Raw genomic sequence first — 13,443 nt, forward strand, 5'->3', positions numbered from 1 at the left:
CAAATATTTTATACCTCTTTTCTTTGTGATATTCATCTCCTGACTCTGTTCATGAAACACAAAGTAAATTTCAGAAATGGTCTTTTATTTCTCTATTAAGTCCACATTTGACAAAATAACTTGATTCCGTTTGGAGAGGTACACAGTACCCACTATGTTGTAGTCAGCAGGACAGTGTTAGAGGAATAAAAACAATTTTTAAGATGAGAAAAATTGGTTGCACTATAGTTTACCATGGGCTTTACCCATAGCCATTGAAGTCAATAGTCCATTGGATTGGACCCCATATGAGTTATGTAGTGTACAGCATAACAACATAGATATCAGCAGGAACATGTTTGGTGAATGATAAAATGTTCACATTTGTCTCACTCTTTATGCGCCACAGCGCTTGCAGATTTCAAGGATTCCATGATACCATCTAAATCATTTGAGTATTCAGCTTCCATGTGAATAAACTTCTCTTTTTAAAAAAAAATCATATTCTTGGAGAAAGTCAACATCATTTTGTATTAAAGGATAAAAAGACTGATACCAGTCTTATTTCTTCAAAAACTACAGGACTGCTACTCCTCACTCCTTTTTCAACACATTGAAGAATTAGTAAGTAGTAGAGAAACTGAGGAGACTCTTCAGTGCATAGATCTAACAGAACTTCTCCTGCACTGGGTCTGTGTTTGTACAGCTCCCAGGACAATGGAGTCCTGGTCCATGACTGGGGCTCCTAGGTCCTACTATAATACAAGTAGTAAATAATAAAATTACACTCATATGATCAACTTTGATTAGGCATTTTTTCTAAATTTGGTAATTGTAACAGGGCAGCCTCGGCCTTAAGATTTGGAGGCCTGGAGCCAGTCTAACCTGATTCTGAAAGGAACTGGCCCAGCCCACCAGTGCCTCATTAACACCCTGTTGGGGCCTGCTGGAGGACTGTTGATTTCCCCTATAAAAGGGCAGCAGGAAGGTGCAATGAAGAAGAGAAGCTCAAGGAGTGAGAGAAGCTCTTGTGGGGGAGACACTGATACTAGGGGAGTTGACTAGGCAGAGCCAAGAAGTTTAACTCCAGCTAGATAAAGCCTAGGAGTGACTCTAATAGAACCCAGCTCTTACGTGAGGGGAGAGACATTGAAGGGGGTTGGGGCATGGATGACGAACCTCCTACTTGGAGGGGAAAAAGAGAGAGGGAGAGACTATGAATTGGGATCCAGCTCTGGGAAGAGGTGCTGGGGTCTGAAGGGCCAGTGTGTAGCCAGAGGACTAAATAAGTTGGACCCCAAAAGGGAAGTGATTTAATTACCTTTGGACTGAATGAGTTAATAAGGGGCCCTGAAGAGGGGGAAACAGAGGTTGGGTGCTGCAGAGTGACTTCTTGCCGTGAGAGGATGCTCAGGAGACAGTCAGCCCTGTTACAATAATGTATCTGTTTAAATATCCAGAGGTCAGATATTTATCCCTGCCATGGGATAATCCCAGTATATTGTAGTTCTGTCAAGGCTCATTATAAAGACTGGTACAACGAAAAAACATTTTGAAAAATGTTGTGGTTTTGCTGATGAAAATAAGACTGTAAAATAAGTATATTCTTGCGGTTTACAGAATATACCTGTAACTAAGACTGACATTAGATTCTTTTGGTAGATTAAAAGTTATCAAGTATTTAATAGCCTGGACTGCACATAACAGACATTACTTGAAACATATGAATTAAATTGAAAGGGCCTGATGATCCCATCTGGTGCATGGCACACATCTGATCTAAATGGCTCCAACTAAATGGGACATGGAGCCAAACAGCACAAAGTGCGCGGGGGGGGGGGAGGAGAGGGGAACAGCACAATTTCAAATATTGTGAAGCACTTGGGAAATACACTGCTAGGAGGCAATGGGTTCTTCAGAAGGACGCGTAGTGAGGAAGAAATGAGCGTGTGCGTTTTCTCCAGACCTTTGTGAACAACAAAATAACAAACTGACATAGGATACTACGTAAACTTGATCCAGGCTGCTCTAAACTGTGGATTTTGTTTTGTGCCTTGTCGCCCATTGTGCCAATGGGACGTTGGGCTCATTGCACCGGTGGCCATGAAATGGGCAGAAAGAGTATTCCATCCATGGCTATTATGTTCTGTCACCTAGACATGCTATTATGTTAATCTGTTACAGCTCTGGGCACAGTCAATACAGCAGCCATAAGTTGGTCTCTGGCTATGTATGGACTGTCCTGTCCTGGCAGCAGTTCTACAGTAGCTCAGCCTGTCTCCTGTAGAAAACTGCCTGCATGCTGTTGCCAAATGGTCTACTTCCTACCATCACAGATGACTCCTGATTATCAGTGCCAGTGGCCTCAATATTAGCCAGTAATAGAAGTTTCCTCACCGTTGCTGTGTCCTGACTGATGTCATCTCTATTCATGAACTGCCATAAATAAGACAACTTCAGGTCAATTCTCACACAATTTTTAATCTATACATGGGATATTAGTGCCACTGATAATCACACCCTTTGTAAGTGAGCCAATGTGCATAACTATGAGAAAAGACTTTGATGTGCAGAGCACTTCTCTGTTTTAGGAGTTTTGTGAGTACATTCTCTTCCATATGTTTTTGAGTGCAAGAAATAGGATAATCAGTCCAAGATTATAAAGAGTTCTGAGTGGGTAGAGTGTGTATTATTTATTTATCTATGAGAGGGAAATTGATTCCTTTTGGTAATGAGGAACAAACAAATTAAAGGTTGTAATACATTTTGAATACAGATTATCTCATTATGATGTCATACACAACATGCATTTTATTCTGGTAAAGTTGTATATGAGAAAATTTTACATTTTTAAATGTCAAAGAAAAAAGGAACATTAATTCATGTGAGGTAGTTTCTTGATGGAAATCAAATAGATTTTGGATGTGCACATATTTGTAACTATCTCCAAAATAATTGGGATCACAGTTAATGCAATTCCTGAGATCATCTCTGTGCAGTCTGCTGTCCACAAGAATGCAGAATAACAACCTGCACTCTAGTAATACATATAAGAGATGTGATATGTATTATCAAATTCTGGAAGACAGATTTCTCTCTTGGGACAATAGATTTGATGTAGAAAATTAAGACTTTGTTTCCAGACAGAAAGCCAACAATATCTTAGCATGTGTTTGATACAATCCTTTACTATGAGTAAAAGATGTGAGATAAAGGAGTCAGACCCTCTGAACAAATAATGACGCATAGATAACATGTTTATTATACAAGTGATATGACAATGAAAAAATACTTGGTAAGTAGTTTAAACAAAGCAGAAAATTCTTGGTTAGTAGTACTGAGAGCAGTCAGTCCAAAGTTTGGTATGTGACTGCACAGGGCCGCCCAGAGGATTCAGGGGGCCTGGGGCAAAGCAATTTCGGGGGCCCATTCCATAAAAAAAAATTACAATACTATATTCTCATGGAGGCTCCTGCAGGGCCCGGCGCAAATTGTCCCACTTGCTCCCCCCAACCTATGGGCGGCCCTGGGAAAAATAAACCTTCTGCATCTCGGCACAAATTCAGTTTTGAGAAAACTTCTTTACAAGGTATCACTAGTTCTCAGCATCAGCTAGTGCTAAAAGGCACTAAAGCTCATTAAAAGAGTTGGACAAATATGTGCCATCAAAACTGTTTCTGGATTGAAAACTAGGAGTTTTTAAAAAGCAGAAAAAAATCATGGACTACGTCTGCTTTCCTTCAAAATTTGTTGTGTTTTTTTTAACTGAAAAGCTGAAATTAGTCTGCCATAACCTGAATATGGGTTCATAATTTGGGTTCATTTAGGTTAGAATACAAGAACATCCATACTGGATCAAACCAAAGATCCATCCAGCCCAGTATCCTGTCTACCGACAGTAGCCAATGCCAAGTGCCCCAGACGGAGTAAACCTAACAGGTAATGATCAAGTGATCTCTCTCCTGCCATCCATCTCCACCCTCTGACAAACAGAGGCTAGGGACACCATTCCTTACCCATCCTGGCTAATAACCATTAATGGACTTAACCTCCATGCATTTATCTGTTTCCTAAAGACTGGCTCCATGGGGTCCCTCACAAACTGGAGACGGTTACTGTGGTTTTGTCTTTAGTATATCTTATGTACATACTCCATGAACTGAGCATTTGAGCTTGTTCCAAATCTGGGATGAGCCTATGTTGTAAATACTGAAATGCTCAAAATAGCACATGCATGTAAATGGACACAGGGTGCTAAAATTAAATTAACCCAGGGGTTCTCAAACTGGGGGTGAGGACCTCTCAGGGGGTCATGAGGTTATTACTGGGGGCCGCGAGCTGTCAGCCTCCACCTCAAACCCCGCTTTGCCTCCAGCATTTATAATAGTGTTTAATATATAAAAAAATGTTTTTAATTTATAAGAGGGGGGGTCAGGTTTGCTATGTGAAAGGGGTCACCAGTACAAAAGTTTGAGAACCACTGCATTAACCCCTCTGGAGCCTCAGGAAATGTAGGCGGGGGGTCTCCCTTGATAGGGTTGGGAAGGAGGTAGGTCGTGTAGAATATTGCTCTTCTCATGTGATCCCTCCCCCAGTGGTAATTTTAAATGAAGCTACTCTCCCCTGACATGAATCTCCCTATGGCACTTAAATTAAATATAGACTATAATTTGGCATTTGAGAAGTGAAAGGGATGGTAACCCTAATGGAAAAGCCAACAGCTTGGCTCTTCTGCAAGCCTCAAACTGCTGAATGAGCTTTAGGGTAGGGAAGGCTGTGCCTCTCAAACAGCCTAGCCCTGCTCTCTATCCGACCCCCACTCACTTCCTGCCCCCAACTGCCTGCCCCCCTCAGAATCCCCGACCCATCCTGCTCCTTGCCCCCTCACCATCCCTCAGAGACCCTCCACTACCACCCCAGGACCCCACCCCAGCTCCCTGTCTCCTGACTGCCCCAACCCCTATCACCCCCTCGCTGAGTCCTGACAGACCCCTGGAACACCCACAAGCCAATCCCCCCATTCCCTGTCCCCTGACCGCCCCCCCAACCTCTGCCCCCTCCCTGTCCCCGGGACTCCCTGCCCCTTAGCCAAGCCCCCCAGCCCTGGCCCCTTACCCCTGGCTCCCTTCTCACCCGGAGCCTCAGCACATCCAGGAGCTTCGCTCGACAGAGGCAGCATGGCTCCGGCTGGGCCTGAGCTCTGCCCCGCTCAGAGCCGCGTGGTCAGGGGGCGGGGCCCGAGCCCCTCTCTGCTCAGAGCCATGTTCAGGGGGCGTGGCTGGGAGCTCCACACTGAGCTCAGCTCCCTCCGCTCAGCCTGGAGCTCGCTGCACCGCCCCCTCACCACGTGACTCTGAGCGGGGCGGGGCTCAGGGGCCCCGCCGGAGCCACGCTGCAGCTGTCCGGGATGTTGCTGGATGGATTGAGGCTCCGGGAGAGGGGAGGGGAGGAGACGGGGCTGGGGAGGGAGCCCCAGCCATGCTCGTGGGGGCCCCTGTGGAGCCTGGGGCAAATTGCCCCACTTGTCCCCCCCCCCGGGCAGCCCTGTGACTGCATGGATATCCATGTCTTTGTAGTGTTTGCCAATGCCTGGCCACTCTAGTTTTGATCTTGTTTTGTTCTCAGATCCACACTTCTGCTTGTTAGGTTAGCATATGCATGGGTCTTATCACATCCTGACAGTTTATAGACATAAAAAGATCCCCAGTGCAGAGAATCAGCACATGGCTATATTCTGGAATTGCCCTTTTAAATCAGTATCCATGCCAAAGCTCAGTCAACTCTACACTGATGTACCAGCTGTAAGACCATGTGCATGCCCATTTAGTTAAGTCTATCTGGAAAAGCTTGTTTGTTGACAGTGTGCATAAGCAAAGGTTGTCAAATTGGACTCATACTGTAGGTTATAAATGAATGGCTGGAAACCTGTCTAGCCACTTTTGATGTTAACAATGTGATACTTCAAATTAATGCCACAGTAGTGACTCTGTAGAATTCTTTGCGGTTTGACATCCTTTTAAACAATAAAACACACAAAGTCCATGCCTCTTGATTTAACTATTCTCAGCAAAGTCAGGGATGTGATTTTTTTTAATCTATTTTTCCTGGAAATTACATGCTGTATGTCTATAGTTGTTGTTATTGTGATTTGTGATAGATGTAAATGCTGGAGTCCCAGATTAAGAGCAAGATTTTGCTAACTGCCTACAATCTGTGTGTCATGGAATAAGCAATTGGTATCCAACGTAGCATTGGTGATATTTATATTAGTTGTGGAGAATGCTACCATCCTTGGCTGCCAGATTTCATACAGTAGTGCACGGTGTGGTTTTTAAAGCGTAGTGATTTCTTTTGGATGCACAGAGGTTTTGCTCTTTCTCTTGTGTATTACCGAGGGTAACTCTTATGTTATAAAGTGAGTATGATGACATTAATATTCAAGGACAGTCATCATAAAGACAAGTTAATGTCTATAGCTGATTAAGGTATATACGTTTACATACAATATTTTTAGAGTATATATTTAAATATAAGTGAATATCACTGTTCCTTCAAACCTTACTGGATAAATTCATTAAACTGGCACCTTTATAGAGGTCTTAATAGGAGAAGATGCCACTCAGCTGTAGTGCATGTAGAAACCGAAATCTGGATATTTGTTTTGTTTTTTTCATACTAACTATGGACCATTATATCACTTCAATGAGGAAAAAGGGGAACACCTATGCCAGGACGCCAGGAGAAACTTAAATGCGCAATTTGAATCTTGTCAATTTCGATGCCCTTGTCTCCATATCCCTCTCCCACAAAATAAACAGATAAAAGAAAGATGGACTGAAATAACCTATTGGGCCTAAAACAGGTGTGACATATGTTATGTTATATGTTATTTATGGTGAGCATAAATTTGCATGTTCCAGACAGTACATACATAAATATGTACTATGAGACACTGTTTTTGTGAAGAGAACTATATTCTAAACTATATACCTGTCCTTTAATTTTAGAACAGCTTCCCAGTTGCAAGTGAGAGATGCCTCATTCCTTTATGCATCCATTTATATATATCAGCCAGAGCTCTAAAGAACTAATTTACATGACGTTCTTGGAAGAGGTGGGAGGAATTATATGTATTTTGTGCCACTGCTCACAGGTTGCGGGTATAGGTTACAATACTTAAATAACACATTTTGACATAATCAAACACACTCCTCTGTTTATCACCTTACCCACTGATGGAATAACTACCTTTCATGTACAGAACAAAATTAAGCTAAATCCAGAATGATGAACCATTTTGCCTTGCATGACATCCTAAAAATCCACAGACTTTTTGGTTCTAGTGAACCAGAAGAGGAAGCACATTACAGAACTGAGGGCCTACCACAGAGAATGCTTTCCTGTTTGCTTCCAAAGGATCCTGATCTAGTGCAAAAGAATAATCATTTTTATGGATATGGAAGTTAGCCAAAGCACTAGCCTGAGCCCCTCCAGCACAAGTTCTAACAGTGGTTCAGTTAGAAATCCTGGACCAGGAATCTGCAATGTGGCAGAGATGTCTGTATACACCTACAACTATTGGGAGACTCTCAATTTTAATGGATACACCCACTATCCATATTACTAAAGGCCATTACAATTTAAATTATTGATGAAGGGATCTGTGATGAGTGCCCACGCAATGCAAGGTCTGGAAGGGCTAAATGGAGTAGGCCGGCCAATTAACTGTGCAGGCTGCACCTGCAGAAGGAGACAAGGAGCAGTCCACTAATTGGAAATGGGCTCAACTTGGCAGGAACAGGAGGGGCTTGTATAAAGCTCGGGAGCTGTGAGCAGCAAGGGGGCTGCAAGGAAGTAGTCTACAGCCACTCCCTGGGAGGAAGGAGTTTGGGCTGGCAAACCCAGAAAGAAGGGGAAGCCATATAAGTAGGAAGAAGCCTAGGTGTTTATTTGGTGTTAGTCCTGCTTTGAGCAGGGGTTGGACTAGATGATCTCCTGAGGTCTGTTCCATCCTAATATTCTAGGAGTCTATGAAAACAGCAGCAAGGGTAGGTCTATAAGACCTTGGCTGCTTGTTAAGGGTCCCTGGACTGGAACCAAGTGTCAGACACATAGAAAAACATAAACTGTTGAGCAATAGTCAACATGGTTTCTGTAAAGGGAAATCGTGTCTTACTAATCTATTAGAGTTCTTTGAAGGGGTCAACAAACATGTGGACAAGGGGAATCTAGTGGACATAGTGTACTTAGATTTCTAGAAAGCCTTTGACAAGGTCCCTCACCAAAGGCTCTTACATAAATTAAGCTGTCATGGGATAAAAGGGAAGGTCCTTTCATGGATTGAGAACTGGTTAAAAGACAGGGAACAAAGGGTAGGAATTAATGGTAAATTCTCAGAATGGAGAGGGGTAACTAGTGGTGTTCCCTAAGGGTCAGTCCTAGGACCAATCCTGTTCAATTTATTCATAAATGATCTGGAGAAAGGGGTAAATTGTGAGGTGGCAAAGTTTGCAAATGATACTAAACTACTCAAGATAGTTAAGACCAAAGCAGATTCTGAAGAACTTCAAAAAGATCTCACAAAACTAAGTGATTGAGCGGCAAAATGGCAAATGAAATTTAATGTGGATAAATGTAAAGTAATGCACATTGGAAAAAATAACCCCAACTATACATACAATATGATAGGGACTAATTTAGCTACAACGTATCAGGAAAAAGATCTTGGCGTCATTGTGGATATTTCTCTGAAGATTTCCACGCAGTGTGCAGAGGCGGTCAAAAAAGTGAACAGGATGTTAGGAATCATTAAAAAGGGGATAGAGAATAAGACAGAAAATACCTTATTGCCCTTATATAAATCCATGGTACGCCCACATCTCAAATACTGTGTACAGATGTGGTCTCCTCACCTCAAAAAAGATATTCTAGCACTAGAAAACGTTCAGAAAAAGGCAACTAAAATGATTAGGGGTTTGGAGAGGGTCCCATACAAGGAAAGATTAAAGAGGCTAGGCCTCTTCAGCTTGGAAAAGAGGAGACTAAGGAGGGATATGATAGAGGTATATAAAATCATGAGTAATGTAGAGAAAGTGGACAAGGAAAAGTTCTTCGAGTGCTTGCTCATATCCATTCCATTTTGGTGTGCACACGCTGCGTGCATGTTCGTTGGAAGATTTTTACCCTAGCAACACTCGGTGGGTCGGCTGGGCGCCCCCTGGAGTGGCGCCACTATGGCGCCGGATATATACCCCTGCCGACCCAGCCACCCTTCAGTTCCTTCTTACCGCCCGTGTCGGTCGTTGGAACAGTGGAGCGCGGCTTAGCTGACCTCCACTTCCCTAGCTACTCATAGTTCTCGTGTATATAGTTATATAGTTATAATCCTTTTATATATATATATTTATATAGTTATACATTTTTTCTTTACTAGTATGGTTAGTTTAGTAATAGTTAGCAGGGTTCGGGAGTAGCCCCTTCCCCGCACCCGGTGCCAGAGCCCCTGCCCAACTCACTGGGTTTTAAACCATGTTCGGCATGCCACAAGCTGATGCTGACAGGAGATCCGCACGACTCTTGTTTGAGGTGCCTCGGGGAATCGCACTTCACACTAAGTGCCCCATTTGCGAGGCTTTTAAGCCGAGAACAAAATGGAGTGGGACTTTCACTTACCCCTCCACCTTCGGCACCGAGCGCTGGTCAATCGGCAGGCAGAAGCGCCTCCCCGGCACCGGACCCTGCTGGAACTGCCGAGGCCTCTCGGCACCGGCCATCGCTGGCACCGAAGTCAACTCGGCACCGCTCCCTCTCTCCGAGGTCGAGAAAGCCCATGACTCCTCCTGCCAGTGCCTGATAGCTCCCTGGCACGCGCCATGGTTGAACTCCTTGCTCCTGCTGCTTCCGTGCCACATGCACCGCAGCCAGAGAGCTTGTCTAAGTCGGATTGCCCAGCACCGACACCTGCCGAGGCACCGATGACGTCGGTACCGTCGATTATGGTCCCACGGGGCCGTCGAATCCAGTGCCTGACTGCTCCCCGGCGCGTGCCATAGTTGAGCTTCCTGCTCCTGTTGCTTCCATGCCAACTGCACCGCAGCCAGAGAGCCTATCTAAGTCGGATTGCCCGGCACCGACACCTGCCGAGGCACTGACGACGTTGGTACCGTTGATCCCAGTCCCACGAGGGTCATCAAATCCGGTGCCTAACAGCTTCCCGGTACGCGCTGTGGTTGAACTTACTGTTCCCTCCACGCCGGAAACATTCCCAGCGGCGAGGGATCTCATTGCCATGACAGAGTAGATGCTGCCTGACCCCGGCACCGGCGGTGCGAGTAATACAGTCTCTTGGCAAGCGTCCCTTGATACGACCATCCTCTGTCGGCACAGCAGAGCGGCACCATTCATGATCATGGTCCTGCAGACGCTCCAGGTCCCGTCGGTATTCCTGCTCCTGACGCCACTTGCAGTCCCGGTGCTGTTCTCCTCCTCGGAACCAGTCGCACTCGCTGCACCGGTCGGTGTCCCGTTCACCGACCCACTACTCTTGGCACCGTTACAGCTCTCGGCACTGCTACAGGCACCGTGACTCCCGTAGCCGCTCCTGACATCAAGCCTCGAGATCCTGGTCCACCTCCCGGCACCGCTATGGTCGCAGGTCCGGATCTCGTTCCAGGTACTGGTACGCCTCCCGGTACCGGTCCCTGGTGCCGAGTTGGGCAAGGTCTGGTAGAATCAGAGACTCTGCCCATGATTTTTCAGCACCTCCATGGCCATCCGGACATGCATCAGTGTCATCCCACGCGGACAGCTCTTATGCTCAGGACCGTGATTCTGATGTGCCCACCAACAACCTGAGAGCCCATCAGGACCTCCTGCGGAGGGTAGCACTCAATATGGGCCTCCAGGTGGAGGAGGTCCTGGAAGTAGGGGACCCAGTGGTGGACATTCTATCGGCGGTTGCCCCACTAAAGGGGCCCTACCCTTTTATTCAGACCATCCAGGCGAATGCCGATACTCTATGTGGGGTACAGCTACCTGTATGTCCGTCCTCCTCCCTGCTCACTAGTCGTTCAGTCCATTAAGGAAAGGGAATGGCATGGCCAGCAGGCGCCAGCCCTGAAATCGAAGGAGGCTAGGTGAATGACCCTACTCAGGCGCAAGATGTAATCTGCAGGGGCCTTATAGCTCTGCGTGGCAAATCAACAAACCTTGCTTAGCCCATATAATTGTAACCTGGCTGACGGTGGATAAGTTTATGGAGCTTCTCCCTCAACACTCCCACCAAGAGTTCACTGCCCTCTTGGAGGAAGGAAAAAAGGTGGCCAGAGCTTCCCTCTAGGCCTCGTTGGATGCAGCAGACTCAGCAGCCAGTGCTCTGACATCGGGTGTTACCATGAGGAGCATCTCATGGCTTCAGGTTTCAAACCTCCGGCCGGAGCGGCAGTGTACCATTCACGACTTCCCATTTGATGGTAAAGGCCTCTTCGCGGCGAAGACAACCCTAGGCTGCAAAGCCTGAAGGACAACAGGGTCCTAATGCGCTCTCTCGGCGTGCATACACCGACGACCTAATGCAGGCCTTTCCGTCCCCAGCCACACCGCCGTACTCTGTGCCTAGCCACAGACAGGACTTTGGCAGACGGCGCGGCCGAGGTGGCTGCAGATGACTGTCAGAACCCCTAGACGGCCAAGATCGAGGTCCCTCGCAATCACCACCGGGACCAAAGACGAACTTTTGAAGGTGCGCCCGAGGGTGGCGTACCAGTTACAGGCGGGATCCCACTCCTACTTCCTCTTGGCATGGTCCCAGTTAACTTCAGATCACTGGCTCCTAAACATGGTAGAGTATGGGTACCACCTTCAATTTGTTCCAACCATGTCCCTCTTCAGGGACCCCTCTCAAGAGCAATTCCTCTTACAAGAGGTGCAGACGCAGGTGGACTAAAGGGGCAAGGGGCTTTACTCCCGTTATTCCCTAATCCCCAACTCGTACGGAGGTCTCAGACCTATCCTAGACCTGCGAGGACTCAACCAGTTTATGATAAGGTTGAAGTTCCGCATGGTATCCCTGGGAACCATTATCCAATCCTTGGATCCTGGAGACTGGTATGCCGCCCTCGATATGAAGGACGCGTACTTTCACATCGCCATCTTCCCTCCGCACAAGAGATACCTCCGCTTTCTAGCCAACTGTCAGTACTTCCAGTTTACGGTCCTGCTGTTTGGCCTTTCTGCAGCCCCACGGGTATTAACCAAGTGTATGGCCACAGTCGCCACCCACCTCTGCCATCGTCGGATATGCGTTTTCCGTATCTGGACGATTGGCTTATCTGAGGAGACTCCGAGACACAAGTCACTCAGCATGTGGGCATTGTCAAGGACCTAGTCACACGTCTAGGCCTGATGATCACTATAGAAACATGCACTCTGGTTCCCACGCAGAGGTTAGATTTCCTAGGAGCTATCCTGGACACTGACCTAGCCAGAGCCTGCTTACCACAGCCGCGGTTTCAGGCAATGGCAACAATCATCCGAGGTCTGCAGACTTTCCCAACGACCTCGGCTTGCACTTGTCTCGGTCTCCTGGGTCCCATGGCTGCCTGCAAGTTTGTAACCAAACACGCCAAGCTCCGCCTCTATCCTCTCCAAGTTTGGTTCAAATCGGTGTACCGCCTGGACAGGGACTCAATGGTCATGATAGTCACCATTCCCTCGAGCACCCTAGGCTCCCTACAATGGTGGCTAACTCCCTCCCTGGTGTGGGCAGGGATGGCGTTCCATCCGCCCCAGCCTTCACTGTCCCTGACGACGGACGTGTCATCTCTCGGCTTGGGTGCTCACCTCGGTCATCTTCGAGCTTAAGGCCTTTGGTCTTCTCAGGTGCTGGCTTTCCACATCAATGTCCAAAAATGAGAGCAGTCTGCCTGGCGTGCCTGGGGTTCCAGCAGCAGCTGCGAGGCTGTGGCGTCTGTGTTTACAGCCAACACAATGGCCATGTGCTACATAAACAACCAGGGAGGGACATGGTCCTCCTCCTTTTGTCAGGAGGCCAGCCATCTCTGGGACTTTTGCATAGCCCACTCGATAAATCTGGTAGCGTCCTTTCTCCCAGGTGTTCGGAACGCCTTGGCGCTTTGACTCAGCAGGTCTTTCCTGTCTCATGAGTGGTCGCTCTGCCCCGATGTGATGCATTCTTTTGCCAGAAGTGGGGATTTTTCCCCACATAGACCTGTTTGCTTACCGCGAGAACAGGAAATGTCCGAGGTTCTGCTCCTTCCAAGGTCTCTCCAGGATTGATCTCGGACGCTTTCCTCATGCCGTGGAAGGGCCAACTCCTTTATGCCTTCCCACCATTCCCCCTGGCTCATTGGGTCCTGCTCAAACTTCGCAGGGGCAGGGCGCGCATCATCATGATCACTCCAGCGTGGTCCAGGCAGCACTGATACACCCTATTGCTCGACCTGT

At 46.9% G+C, this 13,443-nt stretch overlaps 1 protein-coding gene across 1 annotated transcript in view; it reads left to right on the forward strand.

Annotated features, from left to right (window-relative positions):
* CNTNAP2 (contactin associated protein like 2) overlaps positions 1–13,443 on the forward strand; it is a 1,679,055-nt gene that overhangs the window by 1,039,358 nt on the left and 626,254 nt on the right. The window lies entirely within an intron of this gene.

The sequence above is a fragment of the Gopherus evgoodei genome, chromosome 2, assembly GCF_007399415.2.
Source record: "Gopherus evgoodei ecotype Sinaloan lineage chromosome 2, rGopEvg1_v1.p, whole genome shotgun sequence".
NCBI classification, from domain to species: domain Eukaryota; kingdom Metazoa; phylum Chordata; order Testudines; family Testudinidae; genus Gopherus; species Gopherus evgoodei.